Genomic DNA, 27,576 nt, shown 5'->3' with positions numbered 1-27,576 from the left:
AAGGCTGATTTACTTTGTAAAACTGAAAACCCATTTATATTTCCAATTTTCTTTTTAACAACAAAGAGAAGCCCTGCATCAGCTAGAAAAGAAACCAAAACTTCTCATAAATTAGCAGGAAAAAATAAAGAAAAGATGATCAACGCTCAATGAAGAATCATTGAATACCCACCAACACTCCCTGATAAATTCACCAACCCGAATTATATTTTTTGTGATATATTTGTATTGAATTCTTCTTTCATTTATGAAGGCTAACTTCTGACCGTTCCAAACTGCTATCTTTCCGTTCCCAAGGTACCCTTGTCTATGCTTCTCTCTCCTTTCAAAAACCTCTTCTTGACTTCCTCTTGAGTAGTAATATTATTTTCAGGGCAAAGCAAAAAAATTGTACTGATAATAACAATTATACTTGGAAAAGGAATAGAGCTGTTCATGCTCTACACAAAGACAAAAGTGCTTCACTTTCGTTGTTGTTCGTTTTGTTGGCTTCGATAGACTTGCAAAGCCAGACAAGGTAGGTTGACATTCTCTCCTGCGACACCCAAAGCCTCTTAATCCTCAAACAAAGTTCCTTTGTTTTTTTTTTTTAATTACCATTCATTCTTCAATAGCAGTGTTCATTTTGTTGGTTTCTTACAGGTACTTTTTTTGGGGGATTTTCTGGTCATCACGAGAGCCCCTACCTAGTCCGCATCATATTTAGCAAATAATAATCTTGTATTTGAAAACCCAGAAAACTGCTCAACAGTTGGTTCTACTTGGCAGTAGTGATTTTAATGGACTTTGCAGAATTTGGAAAAGTGCTGCCACGGGTTGACTCAAAACTAGTTGTGATATGGTTTCGGTAATTTGAAGTCTAGAGAAAGAGACTTGAGTTGGTTAAACTTGGTGCCTTTTAGTTTTCTTCTTTCTTGTTGTTTCAAAGTTTCGACCTTTGGCTCAAATGGATTTTGGTTTCTTTGTTTCTTTACTAATTCTGTCACTCTTCTTCAAGCTTTTTACTTGTCAACTACCCAATACAGATGAGTTTTATGTCTCTGATTTCTTGAAGAAGATGGGCTCAAACTCTACGTTGTCCTACAACTCCTCCGCTTCCGTTTGTTCATGGGAAGGGGTGCACTGTGATACCAAGAAGGAGAACATTATTGGGTTTGAAGCTTCAGGTTTAGGCCTCTCTGGTTTGATTCCTGATTTCACCATTGGAAAACTAACTCAGCTTCAGTCTTTGGATCTTAGCAAAAACAAAATCACCGCTTTGCCTTCAGATTTGTGGAGTTTGGGCTCACTTAAGAGTCTTAATCTCTCATCTAATCAGATTTCAGGGTCTCTCCCGAGCAATATTGGTAACTTTGGTCTGCTTGAAGTTATTGATCTTTCTGGCAATAATTTCTCTGGTGAAATTCCTGCTGCTATAAGCTCCCTAGTTAGCTTGCAAATTCTTAAGTTTGCTGGAAATGGGTTTGAGGGGAGCATTCCAACAGGAATTCTAAGTTGGCAGTCTTTAGTTTCACTCGATCTCTCGGCAAATCGTATTAATGGTTCCTTGCCAGATGGTTTTGGTGCAGCATTTCCTAAGCTAAAAACTTTGAACATTGCCAGAAATGAGATTTATGGCCGAGTCACGGATTTTGCGGAAATGAAGTCTCTTACAAGCCTTAACATTTCCGGGAACTTGTTTAATGGTTCAGTTATGGATGTGTTTCAAGGGCAGCTGGAGGTGATTGACCTCGGCAAGAACCAGTTTGGAGGTCACATTTCTCAGGTACAATTCAATTCTACTTACAAGTGGTCTCATTTGGTTTTTCTAGACTTGTCTGAGAACCAGCTTAGTGGAGAAATTTTCCTAGACCTGAGTCAAGCTCAGAATCTTAGGCATCTTAATCTTGCATATAATAGATTTGCTAGACAGAAATTCCCAAGAATTGGAATGCTTTTGGGTTTAGAGTATCTCAATTTGTCTAAAACCAATCTCATCGGTCATATTTCTGGTGAAATTTCACAACTGAGCTATTTACGTGCACTTGATATTTCATCAAACCATCTTGCTGGCCAAATTCCATCACTAACTAACAAAAGCCTCAAAATACTTGATGTTTCACACAACAATTTGAGTGGCGAAATTCCTATTTCTCTCTTAGAAAAACTCCTATCGATGGAGAGATACAACTTCTCTTACAACAACTTAACCCTTTGTGCTTCGGGGTTCTCCCCCGAGACCTTTGAAACAGCCTTTTATGGCTCATTAAACAGCTGTCCCATTGCTGCAAATCCTGTCCTTTTCAAAAGAAGAGCCAATAGACGTAAGGGTTTTAAGCTTGCCTTGGCTTTGACCATCTCAATGGTCTGCTTCCTTTCTGGGTTGCTATTCCTAGCCGTTGGTTGCAGAAGGAAGTCCAGGACATGGGTAGTTAAGCAACCTTCATATAAAGAGGAACAAAATATTTCAGGCCCCTTTTCCTTCCAAACTGACTCGACCACATGGGTGGCTGATGTTAAGCAAGCAACATCAGTCCCCGTAGTGATATTTGAGAAACCACTATTAAATATCACATTTGCAGACCTCTTGTCTGCAACTTCAAATTTTGATCGGGGCACTCTACTAGCAGAAGGAAAATTTGGGCCTGTTTATAGAGGATTCCTGCCTGGTGGAATTCATGTAGCTGTTAAAGTTTTGGTTCATGGATCAACGTTGACAGACCAAGAAGCTGCAAGAGAGCTTGAGTATCTTGGTCGAATCAAACATCCCAATCTTGTTCCATTGACTGGATATTGCTTGGCTGGGGATCAAAGGATTGCTATTTATGATTACATGGATAATGGAAACTTGCAGAATCTGCTACATGACTTGCCACTGGGTGTTCAGGCAACAGAGGACTGGAGCACTGATACCTGGGAAGAAGATAATAATGGGATACAAAATATCAGCTCTGAAGGGCGATTAACAACCTGGGCATTTCGACACAAAATAGCCCTTGGTACCGCACGAGCACTGGCATTTCTACATCATGGCTGCTCACCTCCAATAATCCACAGAGATGTTAAAGCTAGTAGTGTTTATCTTGACTTAAATTTGGAGCCTAGATTATCTGATTTTGGATTGGCCAAAATTTTTGGAACTGGTCTAGAGGATGAAATTGCACGTGGGTCACCTGGATATGTACCACCAGAATTTTCTCAGCCGGAATGTGATGCCCCTACACCAAAATCTGATGTATATTGCTTTGGTGTTGTTTTGTTTGAGCTAATAACAGGGAAAGAGCCAGTTGGAGATGATTATCTGGAGGACCAAGAAGCGAATTTAGTGAGTTGGGTTAGAGGATTGGTGAGAAAGAACCAAGGTTCAAATGCTATTGATCCTAAAATTCGTGATGCAGGGCCAGAATACCAAATGGAGGAGGTCCTCAAGATTGGATATCTGTGCACAGCTGATCTTCCTACCAAGCGGCCAAGCATGCAACAGATTGTTGGCCTTCTCAAGGATATTGAACCAAGAGCTTCTCGATGAAAAATAATGACTACAAGTTGGCCTCCTTTTCTTCTTTTTTTTTTCCTTCAAATTTGTTTTTTTTTTACTATGATTTTTTCCCTTATGCTACCATGGGAGAGGATGTAAAGTAATTGTTAAATTATGTCTTGGTCTCTGATATCTTTCTCCTCACCTTTCCATTGTTGGCATCATAGTTTAATGTATAATTTTATATACACCAGTTTGATCCTTGAAACTTTAAGCTAAAATGCTCCTTTCAATTTTTTTCTTATCCTGGAAATTGGCACTCATTTTGCTTGGATCCTTGTACAAACAAATAAATCAATCAGAACTTGTGTTAAGGTACCGGTGAGTTAATGGAGTCTTGACTTTCTTTATGCCTCGAATTTCCAAGCTTTGAATGCTTTACTCAGACAATTGCAACTTGTGGTATCTCCAGAGACAGATGCTTATGCCTTGTATAATAAGCAAACTCAGTACGCTACCGTCTGCATTCTTCAAAGAGTATTTCTTTGCAGTTGTTTTTATTTGGTGTGGATCTGGTGGTGGTTGGGAGCAGCTCAAGAGTTATAGTTGGTCCTGGACCACTGTTTCACCATTAATAGAAGAAACTGTGTGCGGCTACATTAAGAAATGATAATGTGACTTGTTATTGTCAAAATTCAAACTGGCTCATGCTAATAGTTCCTTAATTAGAAATTTTTATTACTAAATGCTAGGTAAATTAACGCTTAATTAGAAAAATATGTTATATTGCAGAATAAAGGTGGCAGTGATGGAGAGAGATTCCCACCACAATTTATAAGACATGTACGCCTAAACTGCTAATAATTTAAGATAAGATGCCTGTTCATTAACATTTTCAAATGCTTGAAGGTTTCTAGCACACTAGATATTATCATGATGCATGTTTTGCTCTTTATTGTTTGATGGTAACATCCCATAATTATATTTCGAGTAACTTAAAGTCATATTTCTAGATAATGTTCAAAATATGTAGCTTAATTGGGACAAGTTCTAGGAAAAACCGACATGGAAGGTTGTAAGCAAGTAGAGGTTAAAAAGAAGAAAATAGAATTCAGAAAAGTCTGCATTGTTATAAATTCATCAGGTATTAGATCTGTAAATTTATCATTACATATGATTTAAGAATCATTATCAATTTTTTTTTTATTTTAGGTATGATTAATCATTTAATTGAATTTATCTTATTTAAAAAAAAAAAATTCAAGCTTAACTTAAGTATTTTTAAAAGATATACAAAACCAGAACTAATCTCAGAGTATGGTTACGTGTGAGAAAAATTATAATACCCTCATAATGTCCATAAAAAAATGATACTAGCTTGATTTTATGTTATTCATTGAACCTTTAAAAATCTTACTAAATAATTAATTATTGAGAATTGTTCTTAACTGACTCTAATATTTTAACAAAAAATTAAGAGAATTCCCTCATCTCAAGAATATATAAGAAAACTATTGTTTCTCTTATAAAGACTCCATTATCGAATCATTTAATATTTATTTTATTTTTTATGAAATTCTTTAAAAAATTTTAACTTTAAAAAAAATTTATATTTCAACTTTTTCTCAAATTCTTGAAAATTTTCGTTTAAGTAAAGATTGATATTTCAACTCTTTCTTCAAATCTTTTGGAAATTATTTTTGCTTTAAAGAAAGTTGATACTTCAACTTTTCCTTAAACATTTTTTGAAATATTTTTTTATTCTAAAAAAATTAATACTTTAACTGTTCTTTAAAATATTTTTTTGAAATATTTTTTTATTTTAGGAAAATTGATACTTTAACTTTTCCTTAAAACGTTTTGTTGAAATAAATTTTTTTATTTGAAGAAAATTGATACTTCAATTTTTTTTCAAAACATTTTTTGAAATATTTTTATACATTTTTTATTTAAAGGAGAAATTGGTAATCATCATTTTTGGAAATATTTTTATTTATTTTTTCTAAAATAATTCACTTAAAAAAATTAAATGATAAGTAGAATAACAAAAAAAAAGAGAAAAATACAAAAAATAATCGCGGCTTGGCTTCAAGAAATCAGCTTAGATCAGTTAGCTCTAGACTCAATAGCGATTTAAGGGTTCAACGGCTCGGCTTCAGGTTGGAAATGGCTTCACGACTCACAATCAAATTTGTGGAGCAAGTGGCGATCAGGTTGGGTCTTTAAATGGGTTGGCACATAAATCTTGAAGTAGGTCAAAAGGAACCCAGTTTCCTTAGCATCATTTTCTTTACTATATATAAGCCCATTTTTATGTTCTTTTCCTTATTTTCATGTTTTAACTTTCTCTCTTTAAAAAACTAATCTCTCTTTTCTCTCTATAAGTTTCAGATGAACAAGGGCGATACTCCGTCGCCTTCGTTGCCTTACACCACTGTTCGTTGGTCGATCATCGATGGCCAGAATTGTTCTAAAAAATATCCATGTGCTCATCATGGCCCCTTCTTTCGCGTGCTCTAACTGGTTTCTCCAGAAACTTGCTGGGCCTTTATCGATTTGAGCTTGAAGTCGTGATTTTCTTCCCATTCTTTGCCATTTTGATGGTCGCCACATTTAGTTATATTCTTCCTCTTCTTCTTGGCTAATTTCTCAATAAGTTTTTAGTCCCAAAGCCGTGTTAAACCAATCAAGTTAAAAACCTAAATTTGTTTTTCCTTTTTTTTTTCTTTATAACTTTTGGATTCTGATTTCTGGACTCATACGTATCTTCTGTACTTGTTGCCAGTCCTGGTTTCTGATTTAGGTTGTTTTGTTTTAAATATATGTTTTTAGGTTTGCTTGGTTTTCGAGAGGTGTTCATTTCGTGAAGATCTAATATTAGGGGGCAAGGCAGTCCAGGTTGGCGCTATGATCTCGATTGGGATTGGGATTGTAGCTAGAGTTTCTGATTTCAATGAATTTTGTAGAGAGTATCACAGCTTTGTGATTTTCAGTTATAAAGGCTAGAATTCATGGCTGTTTTGGTAGTAGATGACTAATGGTGGTGAGGATAATTTGATAACTAGTGGGTAATGGGCTAAGGTTGGTTTAGAGATGGTACTCTGGCCTTTAAAGATGATTGGTTGCAATTAAGGCAGTGGACTATGGTGTTAAATTTTAAAGTTGAAGGTGTTAGTGGTGAAAAGGGTTAGGTCACTATTTGTAAGCAAAGGTTGACTGATTTTTCTCTAATTGTTCCTTTGATTGGCTATTTATGGTGTTGCTAGTAATAGCAGTGGCAGAGATAACTAGATTTAACCAAAATTTTACTATTGTGATTGGCTTATGTAAGATGGGTTATTTTCTAGTAGTGGTTCAGAGATGGTGGTAGGATGGGAAGTTTTGTGACGGTAGATATGGTTGGGCTACAATAGATTTGAGATGGTTGATGCCAAATTAAGGATGATGGTAGTGCTAATCATGGGTTTTTTCTCTACCCGATTGCTTTTTCTGTAATGGTTTATTCCCCTGGTTTTTCTATGTGATTTTTCTTTGATTTTTTTGTATTTCCTTGTGTTTCTCTTGAAAGTGAATTACAAGCCCACTTATAATTAAGGTTTGTAGAGTTTTAGATTGTCTTGGATCCAATTTCCAAAATCTCTGCATTATCATCAAGAAAAATCCACATTCAAACTTAAATCCAATTTCTAACTTTTCTCAGCTTTATAATATATTCCTCCTCCTAGTTAATTTGACCAATCAATCTCTCTTTTTTTTTAGAAAAAAAAAAACTAAACATATAATAATTAAAAATGCTTAAATGAAATTGAAGTTAAAGATAAACCATAATGAAAATTTAACCAGATAAAGAAAAGAATATAAATAAAAGATAAATAAGATAATATATATATATATATATACAGATAAATAAAAACAACAAAAATATATAAATAAAGAAAAATTTGATAATAATGAGGCTTGGATTGATTTGAGCTTAATTGGTTTGAATCCGGACAAAATAAGATGTTTATAATTATCTTTTATTGTGCATTTTTTGTGCAACGAGAATTATACAAAGACATAAACAATTTATTATATTTAGGTCTAAATTATTCACCTTTTTGTTCATCTTTTTTTGTTTATTTTTTCTTGCTTTTGTTTTTTATGACGAGCTCTTTGAAAATAGAGGTATATAACTTTAAAAGTAAATGTTTCTTAATAATAGAGGGAGACAACTTTAAAGTTTAAAGATGACACCTATAGGTTTTAACGATCATGCCTAGAAATCTTATAAATTATGTTTTAAAAACTAAGAGATTTTTCTCAAAGGTCTTACAAATCGTTCCTAACATGAAACAGACTCACAACTTTAGAAAATGTATTCAAAGGTTTTAAAAAATCATCCCTGGAAGACATTAAAAACCAAAAAAACAAAAGAAAAATTTTTAAATAGGCTTAAATGGTGAAAAATTTAGAAATTAAAAAAATATTTCTAATTTGGTCTAAATGATAGAATAATTAGATATATTTTCAATAAAAACCAAAATAAAAAAAAAATTAAACCATTTTCAATGACGGAGCTTCTTCAAGAAAATAAATGAAATTTTTGAATACTCTTGATGTGAGAAAATATTCTTAAGAATTTTATCAAATTGATTGAGAATTTTAAGAATTATTTTTAATATTCAACATAAAATTTAAGACTATTAGCATCAAGACCTTAGGATAAATTTAAAATAAAATGGTATCATCCTTTGGATGAGCATATGAGGGTGCAATAACCTTATCCATATGTAACTGAACTTTCGAACCCTATTCTAGTTTGTAGACCCGAACCTATTCTTTTAGGAACTTTTAGTCAAGCTTATGAGTTCCTTAAAAAGATAGATTCATTAGATGGTAAATCACAATTAGTTAAAAAAGCAATAAGGACTCCATTGATTAAATCTAGTTATAGATTTTTGGATCTATATGTTTTGACAGATTGGCGACTCCACTGGAGAGTGCTATGGAGAGTCAGGCCATAACATTTTAAATATATCATATACTTTGATCTAATGGTTTTAAATTGTAATTATTTGTTTACTGATGTTTTTCCCTTTTTTGTCTTTTATTTGATTTATGTAGGGTTGAAAATTATATGTTCCTTCACACACTATCACATGCATTCTTATTACATGAGCTTTATACTCGAGCTCCATCCCTCTTAGAAGGGAGTAAATTACCTTTGCTCTCATGAAATGATAATCTCTATAATGGCTAGCGAAATACTCATACTCAAATTGAATTTTTTTTGTTAGTAGTCTATGATGGGTGAGGATTGGAATGTCTTACTAGTTCGTGATGGACAATAATGTAAGGAACAATTTAAGAATCTTTAGTAGTCAAAGTCACCTAACCCTACATATAATTTATGCTTAAAAGGTCAGCCTTAAGATAGAGCCATTTTTGCCCATTGATAGATGTACTTCAAAATTAAAGCACAAAAAAGAATAGTTTGGTGATCTAACCATCTTGTTTGATTGACTTTGTGCATTCACATTATCATATCATGCATCATTTTCATTGTCATATTTAACATTATGCATCTACATCATTTTCATATTAGATTTCATCCATGAAAATGTACATTCCATTCATGCATTAACCTACCAAACGTAAAGCATAGCATTTCTAATAATAATGCAATTGTGGTACCCAAGGTTCAAGGATAGCTCCACCAAGCAAGAACCCCACATAACTAACTCACCAATGCAAGACAAGAGCTCGAGCCAAACAAATGAAACAAAAAAATTTCAATTGTCTTGAAAGGATAGAAAAAACTCAAGAGAAGCTGAAAAAGGGAGTTAAGTAAGATTTTGGATGCTTTGAATAAGTTAAACAAAGTAAAAGCAATAGAAGAAAATACTAGCTAGCAGAACTATCCATTATAAGAGATTGATGACTTTTTGTACCCTCTTAGTTTTGGGCCATATCAAGCCCAATCTACTTAAGACCTACCATCACAACAATTCATATATCTTATGGGAAATACATATACTAGAATATATCAGCTTCAAACCTAGGGCAGTACTAGAGTTATATAAATTTTATTTTTATTAAGAAGACAGTAGAACCGATACCAATTCTCAACTTAGATGATCCAGAAAAGAAAGAGAAAAAGAAATTAAGACCTAAAGAGAAGAAAACTTTAGAAGGCTCAAAAGTTGAACAGAATATAAACTTGTTAGAGGAAATGTTACGAGCCATAGAGCGAATTGATTTTTATGGTTCTGTAGATGTTGTTGGGTTTTATTTAGTCCTAGATGTCATTATTCCTTCAAAGTTTAAGGTTTCAAAGTTTAAAAAGTATGATGGTACAAAGTGTTTGAAGACTCACATTACTATGTACTATTAAAAAATGGCTACCCATATAAATAATGAAAAACTGTTAATGCACATTTTTCAAGATAGCCTTATGGCATCTGCTGCTAGGTGGTATGTTTAGTTAGACAAGACTCGCATTCAATCTTAGAGTGACATGGCCCGTGACTTCAGTAGTCCATATTAACATATCATAGATTTAGCCATTGATCGTTTATCTTTGCAGAATATAGAAAAAAAATGCGATTGATTTATTCAAAAAGTATGCCCAAAAGTGGAACGACATAACTATTCAGGTGCAGCCTTTTTTGACTGAAAAAGAGATCACAGTGTTGTTTGTTAGTACTTTAAAATCTTTTTATTATGAAAAAATAATAGGGAATGCAATAAAAAATTTTATCGACATGGTGATCTTAAGTGAAATCATTAAGAATACCATTAAAAATGGTAAGTTGGAAGGAGGGGAAACCAAGAAGGCACCAAAGAAAAAAGATATTAAAGCTCAAGCTATGAGTTTTAATGAAAAGTTCAGGAGATATCAACCTTATCCATCATAAAGTTATTCCTCATACTATCTTACTGTGAATAATACCTCACCCTACCCATACCTTACTCACCAACATACCAGCTTGTTTTTAGCCCCCAAGCTCTCATATACAACTTTAATATTCAACCTCTTATAAGACCCCATATTCGTTCTGCTAACTTAACAAGTGGTTCATGAGAGCTACGAGCTACCCGAGAAAAACTCATTTGACCCAATCTTCATGACTTATATAGAGTTATACCGAGAGCTCTATAACAACCACTTGATTGCCCCCAATCGTTTGGAGCCGTTCAAGCCACCTTATCCTAAGTGGTATGATCTTACAACCCATTGTAACTATCATTATAGAATTATTGGTCATTCCACTGAGAATTACACTGTCCTAAAGCATAAGGTGCAACGATTGATCAAGGATAGAATGATAAACTTTGATAAATGAGAGGTAACAACATCTAACGTTAATAGCAATCTATTGCTCAATCACAATGTCAATGCTTCGGGTGAAGTTCAGGAACGGGTGTGATATGAAAAGACTTAAAGAGTTTTAATGAATTAGAGGGACTAAATGTCAATAAAAATCTTTCACTTGATCACATAGGGGCATAATTTTGAAAACAAAAAGGATGTTAAGGCTGGTTGGATGTTACTTGTCATTTTGGGTTTTCTTTCAAAATAATATTAAGAATTCTTTTATGCAATAAGATTTCATTTTTTTTATCATTTCAATAAAAGGCAAGGATGATGCATTTTATTAAATTTTCTCTTTCATCCAACCACTATTCTATGCTTTATTTTTTTTCCATGTCTTTTTATTCCTATTCTCAAATTTCAAATGATGAATGTTTAAACAAGAATAACAATAATTTTGAGATTTAACAGTAAAAGATGTTAGATTTTAATTAGAAATTTTAAGTTTAAATTTTCATAATTGAAGTTATGAAAGGGTGGCTATTTTTAGTTACTGTAAATAATTTAAAATTGGATATAAAGAAATGATTCAAAAATTAAACGAGAGTTTTTTTTTAAACAAATAAAATATAACTTATGGGATAAAAGAAGTCATAAAAATAACTAATTGTACTGAACTTTTTGTTTGCTTTGAATCATGGCTAATACTCTTCCCTAAGGTTTGGAATACAATTATAAAAATTTAGAACAAACTAAGGTAGTGTTAGGTATTTTTTATAATATTATTATAGTAATATAATTATTGAGATGATTTTATTATTAAAATGATTTTAACATTTAGTAATTTCTAAAACCAAATCATAATGATTTCCTAAAAAACAAGCATTCCAACTTAGGTATCCATATATAATCCAAATGAACTTTGCAAAAGACACAATGAAGGCTAAGGTTTGAGGTTTTGAAAGAAAGGATAATAAGGTTCAAAATACGTGTTTAAAGATATTTGAACCAAGGATCATTTTTCTTAAAAGACATTTTTCTTTCCTTTAAACATGCATTTCATCTTTTTCCTTATTTTTCTTTTTTTTTTTCTTTTCCTTTTTTCTTTTTTCTTATGAGTTTAAAACTTTTGGAACTCAACTTATTTCAAACTTACCCCTTTAACATAAGGTATTATTTCCTAGCCCCATTAGATTTAAATGCCTCTTTAGTGAGATCTCACATTTTTAACTTCTCTCAAATTTGGAAGAATGATCTTTAGTTAGGGTTCATTCAGAAAGAAAAATTAAGAAGCTTAAAAGAGATAACGAATGGATTTTTTTTTTCGTGAAAGAAATTTAAAAGGTGACCATTTTTCATTTCAAGTATAGATACTTCTACTAAAAAGACATTATCAAGAAATGACTTTTTTTTTCTCATTGGTTTTATATGCATGATGTCTAAATGATATCTTTTCTTTTTTTTTTTCCTTTTTTCTTTGTTTTTTTTTTTTTTTTTTGCAACTCATACTTATGATGCATTTTCTCAACTTTCTACTTAAGTAAAACGAAACAAAACAAATTTTCTCTTTGCAACCTTTTGGGATGTTCATTGGTTAGAATGGTCAAAAAGAGTTATTTGGGACATCAAATAAATTTGGCCTTTTTAATAAGTTTGCCCCCAAGATAAGGTTGGAGATTACTTGGTCAAAGAAAAGAATGTTGCATTAAATAACTTGAAAAAATATGAGATTTTGGAATTTACGAAGGAATTTGGGTGGTGAAGCTTTTAAAATAGTCTTGATATTTATTAAATCACCAAAATTCAGAAAAGCTTTGAAAGTACCTTAAAAGATTTACAAATTATCGACCATCTAATTGCTTGTAGTGCAAATGAAAATCAATAATTTTTAAAATTCATCATGGTCAAGTGGGGTGAAGTTTTAAAGCTTTCATCCCTAAAGATTTTCAAAGTTCTTAGTCTTTCAATTGAAAAGAATGAAATGTTTAGGCAAATGGCTCATGATGCTCATTCTTAACAACAATCACCAAAATTTTTGAGATTTTTTCACATGCATTTGAAAAATTAATTATGCAACAATCCAAACAATTAAAATTGAAAATAAAAAAACTTATTATAAACTTCTAAAATTTTCCCACAATTCATGTTTAAGACATCCAAAACAAAGAAAAAATCAATTTATGACTTTCGATTTGAGGTGCCATTATGGATGAGACTTTCGATTTTCTCTTTCAACTACTTGTATTTTTCAATTAAGTGCCTAATTGCTCTCATATGATAATCACATTTATAGTTTGGATCATAACTATTTGCTAATGGATTTCGAATTTTTTTCAAAGGTACTAAGGTGAGGTACTAGTACTTTACCAATAAAGGTAAAAAATCAAAAATCAAAATTGGGATTTTCTTTATAATGTTTTTTGATCTTTTTTTACTTTTCAATGATTGGGTAATAGATCGTAGATAAGGTTGATGAAAATAAGGATTTTGAATAAGGTTATTTATGGTACGATAGCAAAGTTGGTAAGAATGATATAGGGTAACATTTCTAACCTATTTCCCTTCACAAATCACAACTTGAATATCTCTTATTTTCATTCTTAGTGTACCAACTTCTTTTATACTAACTATATCATTCTCCTTAAGCTTTCCATTTTTTATGGATTCTCTATTATCTTCCCAAATTTGATCATATCAATAAAATTTTTAGTTGTATTTTAAGTTATCCTCTTATAATATGGAGTTTTAAGAGTGTTGACAAACATAACTATAGTTTTTTTTTTCGTTAGAGGTGGTTGAATTTGGACAACAACATCCTTCCACCTTTAAGTATACTTTAAAGCTCTCAACATCTTTTTTTTTTTTCATGTTTTGTAGAGACAACCAATTTGGAACCAACTCTATAATGTGCTTGTATTAGGTTACAAATGCCCTAACTAGTTCTTTTCATGAAATGATGCAAGTTCTGTCTAATTGATTATATCACCTAGCAACGACCCTGTAACACTGTCTTGAAATACATGAATTAAGAGCTTGTTATCATGGGCACATGTAGCCATCTTTATATAATGCATCGTGGCATAGGTCACTAAGCATTTAATCCTATCATATTTTTCAAAATTTGGGATCTTGAACTTCGGCATAATAACATTTGGTACCAAGCAAAGCTCCAATGCATCCATAGATCCAAAAAATCTATTCCCCAAATAGCTTGAAACCTCTCATTTGTAAGATCCATATTCTTTTGGGAACTGAATTTTCTATTGCTTCGAATGAACTTTTTGCCAATTTTTTCAGCTTTTCAAGATCACCAAGGATTAAAATTGATGTAATTGTTGAAGGTATTATGGGATAAAAGTATACCCTAAAAAGTGATGCTTGATGTGATTATGCCTTTTGCAATACATGTATATAGGATTTTTTCTCTTTTTTTTTTTTAAAATTTCTCAGCATTTTCATTATCCAGGCCAGATCTCCCCTTATTTCATCTTGAGCTTATTCCATTTTCTCAATTCGACTATGTTTTTTTGGCTCTATGAATGGCATGGTAGATTATCTTGATGATCAGGTTCTTGAATCTTTACTACCATAATTATCGAATTAGAATAATGTTTAGCTATAAATTTATACAAATTATATATGAATGAACAAATGTATGCATTAAGTGCTATCATATAATAAGAAAGAGAAAAAAATCTTTGATTAAAAATTAAAAATTAAAAAATTATTCTAATAAAAAATATTTAAAAACATTTTTAAAAAATCCTAAAATCTATTGTTTAGTCCATCTTTCAACTTCAAGATCATGGTACTGCCATTGATAGAATCTTTAACTGATATAATTAGGTAATGTAATCTTAACAATCTTATGCTCATCTTTATTCTAGAAATTCAACCGCCCAGTTTTGATTAAACTTTATACTTTATATTTGAAAGCGAGGTAGTTTTCTATTAAATTACCCATGTTCCCAAAATGATAATCACATCGAGCATCAACATCATACAATTTAGGATAGAAAGGTTTTAGTAGCTTTAGAAGAATTGGTTCGATCAGATGGTTTTTAAGAAGTAATGGGAAAAACTCACTATAAGTCACAGAAATTGGATCAATGATGGCTCTCTTTTTCTTTTTACTCAATGATTTCTTAGGTTGAGCCATAGTTGAACTTATAGATATGGGTCTTAGAATAGAATTAGGTGTATATGCATGAGGGTTCATTAGAAAACTTGGTTGCTAGATTGGTTGATAAGCACCAGAGTTTTGGAAAGCATTGTACATAGTAGGATGGGGATATTGATCTAGCCCAATCTATGTGGGTTGAACGGGAGCAAGTCTTTCTTAGGATGTCAAAAAGGGTGATTGAAAAGTAATTGATGTGACTAAGGATGTAGGTGTGAACCAATCTATGGCATTTGTGTAGAATTAGAGATTTTTATCTTATCCACCTCTCTTCTAATTTGGTTTTCACTTGGGTTATTGGTAGGACTTGAAAGAATGTTGGCCTTCAACATCTTTCCAATACATAGACAAGTTGGAAGGGATGATGATTCTTTAGAATGGATATCAAGATTTTCAATCGTGTTTAGAAACTTGGCAAGTTATGTCTTCATCTCTCATAGTTTATGTTTGAATTCTTCTTGGTTGAGTTCCCGGGCCTGAATTCGTACTTCTAGTTGATCACCCATATCTTCTAAATTGCTGCTTCAAATAAAGTAAGAAATTTTTATATTATGCAATGATATGTGAATGCAATATATGAATGATGATTTATGAATGAGTGAGATGCATGATATGAATAAAAATAGGTAAACAAACAAATAAATAAATAATTGTGAAACTATTGATGTTAATATGATTCTCTCAAATAGGAAGTAACAAACAAGAATAAAATTAACATCCAATATAAAGAAAAAAAAAAAAAAAAACAAAACAAGTTAGTGTATAATTTAGGTATAATAAAAGGTATGTGTCCTAATTTTGGGTTATTTCGACAAAAAGGAATCACCTAACTCTTCTTATAGGTTAGGCTTATAAAGCAAACTATATGTGATTTGGGTCAACTTTAAAAGTTCCTAAATTGTTCATCAAATCATTGTTTATCATAAACTAATAAGGTATCCTAATCTTCACCCATTTTTAAAAATTTTCATTGAAAAAAATATTGATATTTCAACTATTTCCTCAAATCCTTTTGAAATTATTTTTGTTTTAAGAAAAATTGGTTCTTCAACTTTTCTTTAAATATTTTTTGAAATATTTTTTTATTTTAAAAAAATTAGTACTTCAACTTTTTCTTAACAATTTTTTTAAAATATTTTTTTATTTTAGGAAAATTAATACTTCAATTTTTCTTTAAAACATTTTTCTAAAATATTGCTTTTATTTTAGGAAAAATTAATGCTTCAACTTTTCCTAAAATGCCATTTTTTTTTATATTTTTCTTTAAAAAAGTTGATACTTCAACTTTTCTTCAAAATATTTTTAAAAAATTTTTATTTTTAAGAAAAATTTATATTTGAAAATTTTCTTAAAATAAAATTTTTTAAAATAATTTTTTCTTTAAAGAAAATTGATACTTCAATTTTTTTCTCAAAAAATTTTTTAAAATATTTTTGAAATATTTTTTTATTTAAAGGAAAATTTAGTATTTATCATTTTTGGAAATATTTTTATTTTTTTCTAGAAAAAATTCACTCAAAAAATTAAAGAATAAGTAAAATAACAAAAAGAAGAGAAAAATACCAAAAAAAATCGCAGCTCGGCTTCAGGAAATTAGTTTGGATTGGTTGGCTCTAGACTCAAGAACGGCCTAAGGGCTCAATGACTCGACTTTGGCTTGGAAATAGCTTCACGACTCAGAATCAAATTTGTGGAGCGGGTTGTGATCTAGTTAGGTTTTCAAATAGGCTAGCGCACGGATCTTGATGCGGGTCAAGAGGAACCTAGTTTCCCTTACCCAAAATGGCACCGTTTCTTTGCTATATAAAAGCCCCTTTTTAAGTTCTTTTCCTCATTTTCATGTTTTTAACTTTCTCTCTCTAAAAAACTAATATCTTATTTCTCTCTCTAGGTTTAAGATGAACAAGGCTAGTTCTTCAAGCCTTTCCCAGAAATTAGTGATACTCTACTGCCATCATCGTTGCACACAACCGTCCATTGGCCGTTCACCGGTGGCCGAAAATGTTCCAAAAAATATCCGCAAGCTTATCACGGCCCCCTTTTTCACGTGCTTTAACTTGTTTCTCCAGAAACTTGCTGGGCTTTTGTCGATCGAAACTTGAAATCGCAGTTTTCTTCCCCTTCTCCACTGCTCCGATGGCCGTCACCTTTAGGTATGTTCTTCCTCTTCTTCTTGGCTAATTTCTCAGCAAGTTTCAAATCCTAAAGTTGTGTTAAACTAGTCAAGTTAAAATCCTAAATTTGCTTTTCCTTTTGTTTTTTCTTTACAACTGTTTGGATTCTAATTTCTGGACTCAGGCATTTTTTATATGCTTGCTGCCAAGCCTGGTTTCTTTGGATGGTTGTTGGTAATTGGTGGTTTAGGTTTCTGATTTGTGTTGTTTGTGTTGAATATATGGTTTTGCGATTGCTTGGTTTCAGGAGTTGTCGATTTCGTGAAGATCTGATGACGGCAAGGTAGTTAAGGTTGGCGCCGTGATCTCGGTTGGGATTGGGATTGTGGCGATTTGGATGGAAGTAAATTTTGCAAAGGGTATCAAGGCTTTGTGATTTTCGGTTGCAGAAGCTAGAATTCGTGGCTGTTCTGGTAATGGATGACGTGGTTGTTCTGGTAATGGATGACTGATGGTGGTGACGATAATTTGGTAACTAGTGGGCAATAGGCTAAGGCTGGTTTAGAGATTGTGCTCTAGCCAGTGGGCTGTTCTGGTAATGGATGATTGATGGTGGTGATGCTAATTTGGTAACTAGTGGGCAATAGGCGTTCTGGTAATGGATGACTGATGGTGACGATAATTTGGTAACTAGTGGGCAATAGGCTAAGGCTGGTTTAGAGATGGTGCTCCAGCCTCTAGGGATGACTGGTTGACTGGTTGCAATTGAGGCAGTGGACTGTGGTGTTGAATTTTAGTGTTAAAGGTGTTGGTGGTGAAAAGGGTTAGGCCACTGTCTGAAGACGAGGGCTGACTGATCTGATTTTTGATCTGATTTTTCTTTGGTTGTTCCTCTGATTGGCTGTTTATGGGGTTGCTGGTAATGGAGATAACTGGCTGTTTATGGGGTTGCTGGTAATGGTAGTGGTGGAGATAACTGGATTTGACTAAAATTTTACCACTGAAAAATGGTGGTGGGATGGGAAGTTTTGTGATGGTAGATATGGTTGGGCTATGGTGGATTGGAGATGGTTTTTGAATTGAGGATGATGGCAGTGTTGATCAATGGTTTTTCCTCTGGCCGATTGCTTTTATTTGTAATGGTTTATTCCTCTAGTTTTTTTTGTATTTACTTGTGTATCTCCTTGAAGTGAATTGTGAGTCCATTTATAATTAAGGTTTGCAGAGTTTCAGATTGTCTTGGATTCAATTTTCAAAGTCTCTGCATTATCATCAAGAAAAATCCACATTGAAACTTAAATCCAATTGCTATCTTTTCTCAACTCTGTTACCTATTTCTCCTCCTAGTTAGTTAAGCCATTCAATCTCTTCTTTTTTTTTTTTTAATTTTTAAACTAATCAGATAATAATTAAAAATGTTTAAATGAAATTGAAATTAAAGATAAAACCTCAATGAAAATTTAAGCAGATAAAAAAATAAAAATAAAAAATAAAAAAGATAAATATATATGGATAAATAAAAACATTAAAAAAAAACTGATAATTGAGCCTGTATTGATTTTGGCCCAATTAATTTGAACCCAAATCAAAAAGGGTGTCTCCAAAATTTTTGCATCAGTTGGTGGGTGTAATAATTGTCAATAAAATTCCTCATGGTCAATAGATCAAGAGTGCTAAAAGGTGGTGCCTGTTCCCAAAACTCTTACTACGACCTGGGGGACGAACATCACTGAGAATGCAACCACATCTTTACACTATTCTCTCCTGTCAATTTATGGGTTCAATACATTTTCAAGAATGACTGGCATTTTCCTGCAATTCTACTTTTATTTAATTCTGTTACTTCATTGCTTTTCTTTTCAGTTTACATTAGCGTATTAGGAACTTGCCTTCTAGAGGAGAGTTAAGCATCTGGAGATTAGTGCACTATTATCAAACCCGAACTAGCCCTGACGGTCGGATCGGTCGACTTGGTGACCTTATTCTTAACTAAAGTCGATTTTTTAATTGGACCGTTTTTGTTATTAACTTGAAAAAAATCATTAGATTTATGAAAAAACTTGTTACCATCAGATTTTTGTTGACCATCAATTGAAAATAATTTTTCAAAATAATTTTAAAATCATACATAATTTTTGCATACTAATTATTAATTTTAATTATTTTTTTGAAAAATTATTTTTTAAAAAAGAATTTAAAAATAACATTGATAATAAATTAAAAAAAACTAAAAAATAAGAATTTTTCGTATGTTTGACTTTTTTTTTTAAATTTTAAATGATAGTGAATATTAATAATTCTTATATTATAATTTTTAGCTTTTACAAATATAAAAAATATTTATATGATCTATATTTTTATTTATAATATGTTAAAATATTTTTATTAACTCAATGATCCTAGTAATTAAACAGTTGAATCGTTTGATCCGAGCCATGAAACGGTTGAATCATTTGATGCTAAATCCAGAATCTTGAATGGATCAATTTTTTATCCAATTCTGGTAACTACGTCTTAGAGTTTAGACTAATCTTGCATGCAGTATCCTTCCAAGGGATGGTGCAAATACCCTGTTCATGGACTGTGCAGTGAGATTCTGAACTGGTAAAAGTAGGCGTTCTCAGTGCATACTCTCTGTTCTATGGGTTTCATTTTCGTGGGCCGCATATCTCTTGAATCAGAGAATTACACGATACGAGAACTTAAGAAGTGGTCCAGGAATCCAAGGTTTATCAAAGTTGGTTTGCCTTTAACTCAGGCCTTCGTTGGGCAAAATTTATTCAAAGCTTCTTCTGTAGCTCCCAAAATTTTCTGCTGACACACAAAAATTATAATGGCATGAAATGAAAGTGAAGGAATGGAGTAATAGTGTGTGTGTATATATATATATATTTTAACAACAGCGTTCCATATGTCTACCCTATCAGAAGTAACTTTTGAGCCAAAACTATGCCGTGTATTCCATTCTTAATATAAATATGACAAATGTAATCCTTTCAAGTTTTGTAGCTGCAGAAACGGAAGGGATTTAATGTATATTACTTTCTGCAATATTGCAATGATTCTAGCACAGGCTCCACAAACAGCTTATGATATTGCTTACAGACGAGTTTTCATGGGACTCATTTTTCCACATTCTGAAAACCCACTCAAGCACTCACTTTCACAGCCATAATGATTCCCTCTTTCTTCTGCTAAAAATGAAAAAAAAAAAAAAAAGGATGAATCCCTTTTCCTCAATCTCTTTATCATTATCCCTGCCTGCATATCCTCCAGGATGGTTACTCTATGCTCTCACATTTTTGTTGCTACTGGCTATTGCTATAACTTATGATAAAGATGAATCAATTGCTTGACTTTATTGACACAAAAAGATAAAAATGGTTTGAATATATTCATTCTCATTCTCATTCTTTATGTAGTTGGAGCATCCCTCATTTATTACTGGTATTTTTTTTCTCTGTTTTGGTTAATAAATTTTCTTTTGTTTTTGTGGAGTACTAGTGGACGGTAGCCTTAGAATTAGCATCAATGTTGCAGAGCCAGGATCAGGCCATATTCCAGGAATGTATGTAAAATTTCATTGATCCTTAAGCTGGTGCATTTGTCAATTTTAAACAAAAAAATAAAACATGATATAAAATTTTAATAAAAATTATATATTTATAAATTTGATAAAAAAATTATGTTTAATGGATGAATAGAAATTATAATATAATAATTTTTTATTTTATACATGTTAATCATAAAATAAATATAAACAAATACACTATTGGCTTAGATTTACCCCTAAGCTGTAACACACCGTCTGCCCTTAGCATCAGATCCTCTACCGACGTGAATGACATCTTTACAACATAATTATCCCAAAAAAAAATTTTTTGCAACAGAAGACGGGAACCATTAGAATTGAGTGTTTGGAAAAATGACCGGCCAATTCATTAGTCGCGTAGAATAAAGAAATACTAGTACCAAATAATAGTCAACACAGGAATTAACAATCTGGATTTCCTTCACCCAAAAGAAATTTACAATCGTGTATAGTACTGATAACGAAACTGGAATAAAATGGTGGGATAAACTAAAGACTAAGCAATCCTACGGCCAGGACAGATTCTTCGGCTTAACCATGGTTAAGAGTAATGTGGACCCTTTCCCTTACCAACTCGTCAACAATGGGATTAATCGAGCCAGTGACCTCCACAAGTCTTTTTCTCTAGTTGAAACAGAAAGAGACGAAGAGAAAAGAGAGAGATTTCGTCGGACGAGGAACATCACTTTGTATCAAAGGCGGACGCTGGAACCTCAAAGACCTATCCTTAGCAAGCTGGTACCATCCGCAAGAATGGCTACATAGTGATAAAGGGCCGTCCTTGCAAGGTCTCCTGTTCTTCGCCATTATTAACTTGAATATGGGTTTTAGTTTCTTTTTCAAATATTTCTCTTGGGATTTATTTTGAATCTCGTAATCTCACATCAAAAGTTAGTGAATTTTGAATTTATTCAGTATCTCATATCGGAAGTTTAGTAAAAGTATAAGGGGTTTCACCTTTATAAAGAAGATGTTTTAATTTTAGTTTGATAATCTCAGAATGTTAAACATCAAGAGAATAGCTAAGTAAGTAGGCTATTAAAAGGGTGTAATTGGTTTTGGGTTAAGTTTTGAGTAAAGAGTTTTATGAGCTTTTTTTCATTCTAAGAGTCTCACAATTGTAAAGATTTATTTGATAGTGGATTAGCTTTGGAGTAAGCCATTTTGAGTTGGGTCAAACCAAATATATGTGTGTTCTTATTCTTGATTTGAGCTTGCTGTTTTGTGTATGATTGATGCGTATGGGTGTTGTTTTTCTCAACAAGTGGTATCAGAGTTGTGGTAATCCCCAACAAGTGGTATCAGAGCGAGGTTCGAGGTTTAAGAATCGTGGGCCCAAGAGATCGTGAAGCAGTGTTTCAAGATGTCTGAAGAAAGTATGTCTGGTATGCCTATGCCTAAGTTTGAGATTTTCTTATTTGATGGAAAGAGTAATTTTATGTTATGGTAAAGTACGGTTCAAGATCTGTTAGTACAATAAGGATTGGATCAGGTATTAGAGAATAGTAAGCCTGAAGGAATGTCTGACGCTAATTGAAATAGGATTCAAAATAAAGCTGTTGGTACTATTAGATTGACGCTAGCTCTAGAGGTAAAATACAGTGTGTTAACTGAGAGTACTCCGAAGAATTTGTAGGATAAGCTTGAAGGTATTTATGCTTCGAAGTCGTTGACTAATAAATTATGTTTGAAGATGGATCTGTATTCTTTGAAGATGAAAGAATGTATGAGTTTTCATAATCACATGAATAAGTTTAATAGATTGGTTTTTCAATTGATAGCAATTTCTGTTGATAAGTTAAAAAATTAAGAGAAAGCTTTAATTTTGCTATCATCTTTGCCCAAGTCTTATAGGCCTTTAGTTCAGACTATTTTGGTAGGCAGGTCTACTTTGAAGTTGGATGATGTGACTGACTTATTACGTGAGAATGAAAAGTTTATGAGAGCTCAAAACTCATCACATAGGGGGAGTACACTAACTGTAGAGGGTTTTGATCGGGGGAAGACTCAAAAGAGGATTGATGGATCAAGAGGGAGATCCAAGTCAAGAGACAGAGATTACAGTAATATAAAATATTATTATTGTGGTGAGAATGGACATATCCAAGTGCACTGCAGGAAGCTAAGAAGGGATATAACTGCTTTTAAAAGGACGAATGATGAAAAAAAATCAGATGAAGAAAAAAATGATACTACTGCTGTCGTGTCTGATGATGATGATGTTGTTTTGATAACTTGTGTGGATGAGACTTAGACTTTGAAAAGTGATAAAGGTTGGGTTTTAGATTCAGTTGCTACAGTTCATGTTTGCAATGATAGGAGTTACTTTGTGGAGTTGGATGCGAATAAGAAGTATGGAGATATTATGGTTGCTAACAAAAAAAGGTGCAGATTCAAGGTATTGGGAGTGTTCGCCTTAGATCTTACAATGGTGTTATTAAGACACTTCGTCATATAAGGTATGTATCAAGTTGTCACTATAATTTGATTGCTTTGTGTGAGTTAATTTCTCGGGGATACACATATTATGGTAGTAATGATTGGTTAAAAGTGTACAAGAATGGTAGTGTGATTCTACAAGAAAATAGGGTCAAAAATCACTTGTATATGCTTGATGAAGGCTTAATTACTGGGATCCCTATAATGAAAGAAAAGAAGAAAGGTAAGCGTGTTAGCTTTACAAATACTGTTGAAGTGTTTGGAGATTCAAATCAATGGAGGCTTTGTTGAGATTTACCTTGAAACTCATAATCTCACATCGAAAGTTAGTAAGTTTTGAATTTATCCAGTATCCCACATCGAGAGTTTAGTAAAAGTATAAGAGGTTTCACTCTTATAAATAAGATGTTTTGGTTTTAGTTTGATAATCTCAAAGAGTTAAACACCAAGAGAATAGCTAAGTGAGTAGGCTATTAAAATGGTGTAATTAGATCTCATAATTGTAAAGATTTATTTGATAGTGGATTAGGTTTGGAGTAGGCCATTTTGAGTTGGGCCGAACCAAATATATTTGTGTGTTCTTATTATTGTTTTGAGCTTATTGGAAAAAAAAACAACACCCACATGCAGTAATCATACACAAAACAGCAAGCTCAAATCAAGAATAAGAACACACAAATATATTTGGTTCGGTCCAACTCAAAATGACCTACTCTAAATTTAATTCACTATCAAAAAAATCTTTACAATTGTGAGACTTTGAGAATGAGAAAAGTCTCATAAAACTCCTTACTCAAAACTTAACCCAAAATCCAATTACACCCTTTTAATAACCTACTTACTTAGCTATTCTCTTGGTGTCTAACTCTTTGGGATTATCAAACTAAAAACAAAATACCTTATTTATAAGGGTGAAACATCTTATACTTTTACTAAACTCCCGATGTGGGATACTGGACAAATTCAAAACTCACTAACTTTCGATGTAAGATTATAAGATTCAAGGTAAATCCTAACAAATCCTCCATTGACTTAAATCTCCAAAAACTTCAATAGTATCTGTAAAGCTAATACACTTACCTTTCTTTTTTTCTTTCATCATAGGGATCCCAGCAATTGAGCCTTCATCAAGCATGTATAAGTGATTTTTGATCATATTTCCTTGTAGAATCACATTACCATTCTTGTACACTTTCAACCAATCATTACTACCATAATATGTGTACCCTCGAGAAGCTAACACACCCAAAGCAATCAAATTGTAGTGACAACTTGATACATACCTTACATGACGAAGTGTCTTAATAACACTATTGTGAGATCTAAAGCAAACACTTCTAATGCTTTAAATCTGTACATTTTCTTTGTTAGCAACCACAATATCCCCATACTTCTCATTCGCATCCAACTCCACAAAGTAACTCCTATCATTGCAAATATGAACTGTAGCAGCTGAATCTAAAACTCAACCTTTATCGCTTTTCAAAGTTTGAGTCTCATCCACACAAGTTTTCAAAACAACATCATCATCATCATCAGATATGACAGTAATAGTATCACTATTTTCTTCATCTGATTTCTTCTCATCATTCATCTTTTTAAAAGCAGCCATATCCTTTCTCAGCTTCCTGCAGTTCACTTGGATATGTCCATTCTCACCATAATAATAACATTCTATATCACTGTAATCTCTGTCTCTTGATCCATCAATCATTTTTTGAGTCCTCCCTCAATCAAAATCCTCTACAGCTAGTATACTCCCCCTAGGTGATGAGTTCTGAGCTCCCATAAACTTTTCATTCTTACGCAACAAGGCAGTCACATCATCCAACTTCAAAGTAGACCTGCCTACCAACACAGTCTGAACTAAAGGTCTATAAAACTTGGGCAAAGATGATAGCAAAATTAAAGCCTTCTCTTCATCTTTTAACTCATCAACAGAAATCGCTAACAATTGAGAAACCAATCTATTAAACTCATTCAGGTGATTATGAAGACTCATACCTTCTTCCATCTTTAGAGAATATAGATCCATCTTCAAAAATAATCTATTAGTCAACGACTTCGAAGCATAAATACTTTCAAGCTTATCTCATAAATTTTTCGAAGTACTCTCAGTCAACATACTGTATTTTACCTCTGGAGCTAGCACCAATCTTAATAGTACTAACAGCTTTCTTTTGAATCCTATTCCAATTAGCGTCAGACATTCCCTCAAGCTTACTATTCTTTAATGCCTGATCCAATCCTTGTTGTACTAACAGATCTTGAACCGTACTTTGTCATAACATAAAATTACTCTTTCCATCAAATAACAGAATCTCAAACTTAGGCCAGACATACCTTCTTCAGACATCTTGAAACACTGCTTCACGATCTTTTGAGCCCACGATCCTTAAACCTCGAACATCGCTCTGATACCACTTGTTGAAAAAAAAACAACACCCACACACAATAATCATACACAAAACAACAAGCTCAAATCAAGAATAAGAACACACAAATATATTTGGTTCGGCCCAACTCAAAATGACCTACTCCAAACCTAATCCACTATCAAATAAATCTTTACAATTGTGAGACTTTTAGACCTACTCCAAACCTAATCCATTATCAAATAAATCTTTACAATTGTGAGACTTTTAGAATGAGAAAATTCTTTTAAAACTCTTTACTCAAGACTTAACCCAAAACTCAATTACACCCTTTTAATAACCTACTCACTTAGTCATTCTCTTGGTGTCTAATTCTCTGGGATTACCAAACTAAAAACAAAATACTTTATTTATAAGGGTGAAACCCCTTATACTTTTACTAAACTCCCGATGTGGGATACTGAACAAATTCAAAACTCACTAACTTTCAATGTGAGATTATGAGATTCAAGGCAAATCCCAATAAATCCCAACATTTTCATGGTTTATATTTTGATTCTGTTCATGATTGCTTACGCATATGTTTAATGGGTACTCCTTGTTTTCCTGTTTTATCTCAGGGCATTTGATTTATTTCACTTGATACCTATCTAAAAGTATAACGTGTTTGAGCATTACCATGTGGACTTAATTTGAATACTTAGAAAATGGTTGATTGATCCTTGTTGCTTCGTAGGGAAATTAGACAAGTTATAATGATTCAAAGATATTTTAGATTGGGGTAGACAAATCGTTAAGTTAGGCTTTTGAAAAGCTTGATAGAGTAGACTGAAAGAATTGTAGAATTCTATGCTCGTTGACGTTTAGACAGATTAGTTTGCACTTCTGCCAGCATATATCTATGAAATTATTTCCTAGACTATGGAAATTACCTTTGTACAATTATATCTGCAGTTCATTCTGTTAACAGAAAGGCTCTGTTTTCTTTTTCTCTGTATAAGTGATTCACATTTGCTGTCTTCACGATTCATAATCTGTTTCTTTTGCACTTTTTCCCCAAATTAAAACAGTTTGTAGATGTTTCTACTTCGAAGACCGGTAAACATGGACATACAAAGTGCCACTTTGTGGGCATTGATATCTTTACTGGGAAGAAACTTTAAGATATTGTTCCTTCATCCCACAATTGTGATGTAATGTTATTCTTAAGTTCTGATGTTATAACTTATAACCTTTACTCCCTCTCAATTCACGCCTTTCTTCTGCATAAGCAGCTAATTTACTTGTTTTCTATCTTCTCTCACAGGTTCCCCATGTTAATCGTACTGACTATCAGCTGATCGATATATCTGAAGATGGTTTTGTAAGTTGTCTTTGTGCATGTGTTCATAACTAGATGCCTCTTCTTTTATTGGTTCCAATGATTAGTTTTATATGTGAACCAAATATGACCTATCAGAAAGATGACAGTCGAATTATAGTGGTTAATTGAATGGACTTGGGTATCCTATAGGTGAGTCTCTTAACTGAAAATGGAAACACCAAGGATGACCTGAGGCTTCCCACCGATGAAAATCTTCTTAACCAGTCATAAGGATAGTCTGAGTTTCTGCAGCCATTTTTATACTTATAACTCATTTTTCTATCTTGTGATTAAATTCTGTTTTTATACTTACCTGTTTACAGATTAAAGATGGATTTGCTGAAGGAAAGGACCTTGTGGTGACGGTCATGTCTGCAATGGGAGAGGAGCAGATTTGTGCTCTTAAGGACATTGGTCCTAAAAATTGAATATAAGCATGTGTACAAGAAACCCTTATTCAGATGGTATTATAACATTGCAATCTTCAGGTTTGTAGATAGCTGCTGATCCCTGGATGAAGGGAACTTGTATCAACAGCAGGATGGGACTTATATATAGTCTTATTTCTATGTCCTATTCATTAATGATTGGTTGGGTTTGAGCATCAATTTAAGATCTTTGAGATATATCATTCAGATGGTATTATAACATTGCAATCTTCAGGTTTGTAGATAGCTGCTGATCCCTGGATGAAGGGAACTTGTATCAACAGCAGGATGGGACTTATATATAGTCTTATTTCTATGTCCTATTCATTAA

The 27,576-nt window shown here is 32.6% G+C and overlaps 1 long non-coding RNA gene and 2 pseudogenes across 4 annotated transcripts; all 3 read left to right on the top strand.

The window, feature by feature from the left end:
• LOC111304079 (putative LRR receptor-like serine/threonine-protein kinase At2g24230 pseudogene) lies at positions 1-3,831 on the top strand (annotated as a pseudogene). 2 transcript variants are annotated; one of them, XR_016326525.1, is made up of 3 exons: positions 1-297; positions 374-517; positions 643-3,831. The product of XR_016326525.1 is annotated as a putative LRR receptor-like serine/threonine-protein kinase At2g24230 pseudogene, transcript variant X2 (transcript). The 2 variants fall into 2 exon arrangements; XR_016326524.1 differs by having other exon boundaries at positions 1-517.
• Positions 3,832-16,767: 12,936 nt separating this feature from the next.
• LOC149515381 (uncharacterized) lies at positions 16,768-18,297 on the top strand. The gene is made up of 2 exons (XR_016326872.1): positions 16,768-17,087; positions 17,356-18,297. It is a non-coding gene; the product is annotated as an uncharacterized LOC149515381 (long non-coding RNA).
• A 2,677-nt stretch (positions 18,298-20,974) lies between these two features.
• Positions 20,975-27,134, top strand: LOC111304078 (eukaryotic translation initiation factor 5A-2-like; annotated as a pseudogene). The gene is made up of 4 exons (XR_016326523.1): positions 20,975-21,428; positions 26,525-26,647; positions 26,761-26,817; positions 26,968-27,134. The product of XR_016326523.1 is annotated as a eukaryotic translation initiation factor 5A-2-like (transcript).
• Positions 27,135-27,576: the final 442 nt, after the last annotated feature.

The sequence above is a fragment of the Durio zibethinus genome, chromosome 13, assembly GCF_047325235.1.
Source record: "Durio zibethinus cultivar Kanyao isolate XHJ-2024 chromosome 13, ASM4732523v1, whole genome shotgun sequence".
NCBI lineage: Eukaryota > Viridiplantae > Streptophyta > Magnoliopsida > Malvales > Malvaceae > Durio > Durio zibethinus.
The sequence above is the reverse complement of the archived record's forward strand: the minus strand, read 5'-3'. Positions and strand labels throughout refer to the sequence as shown.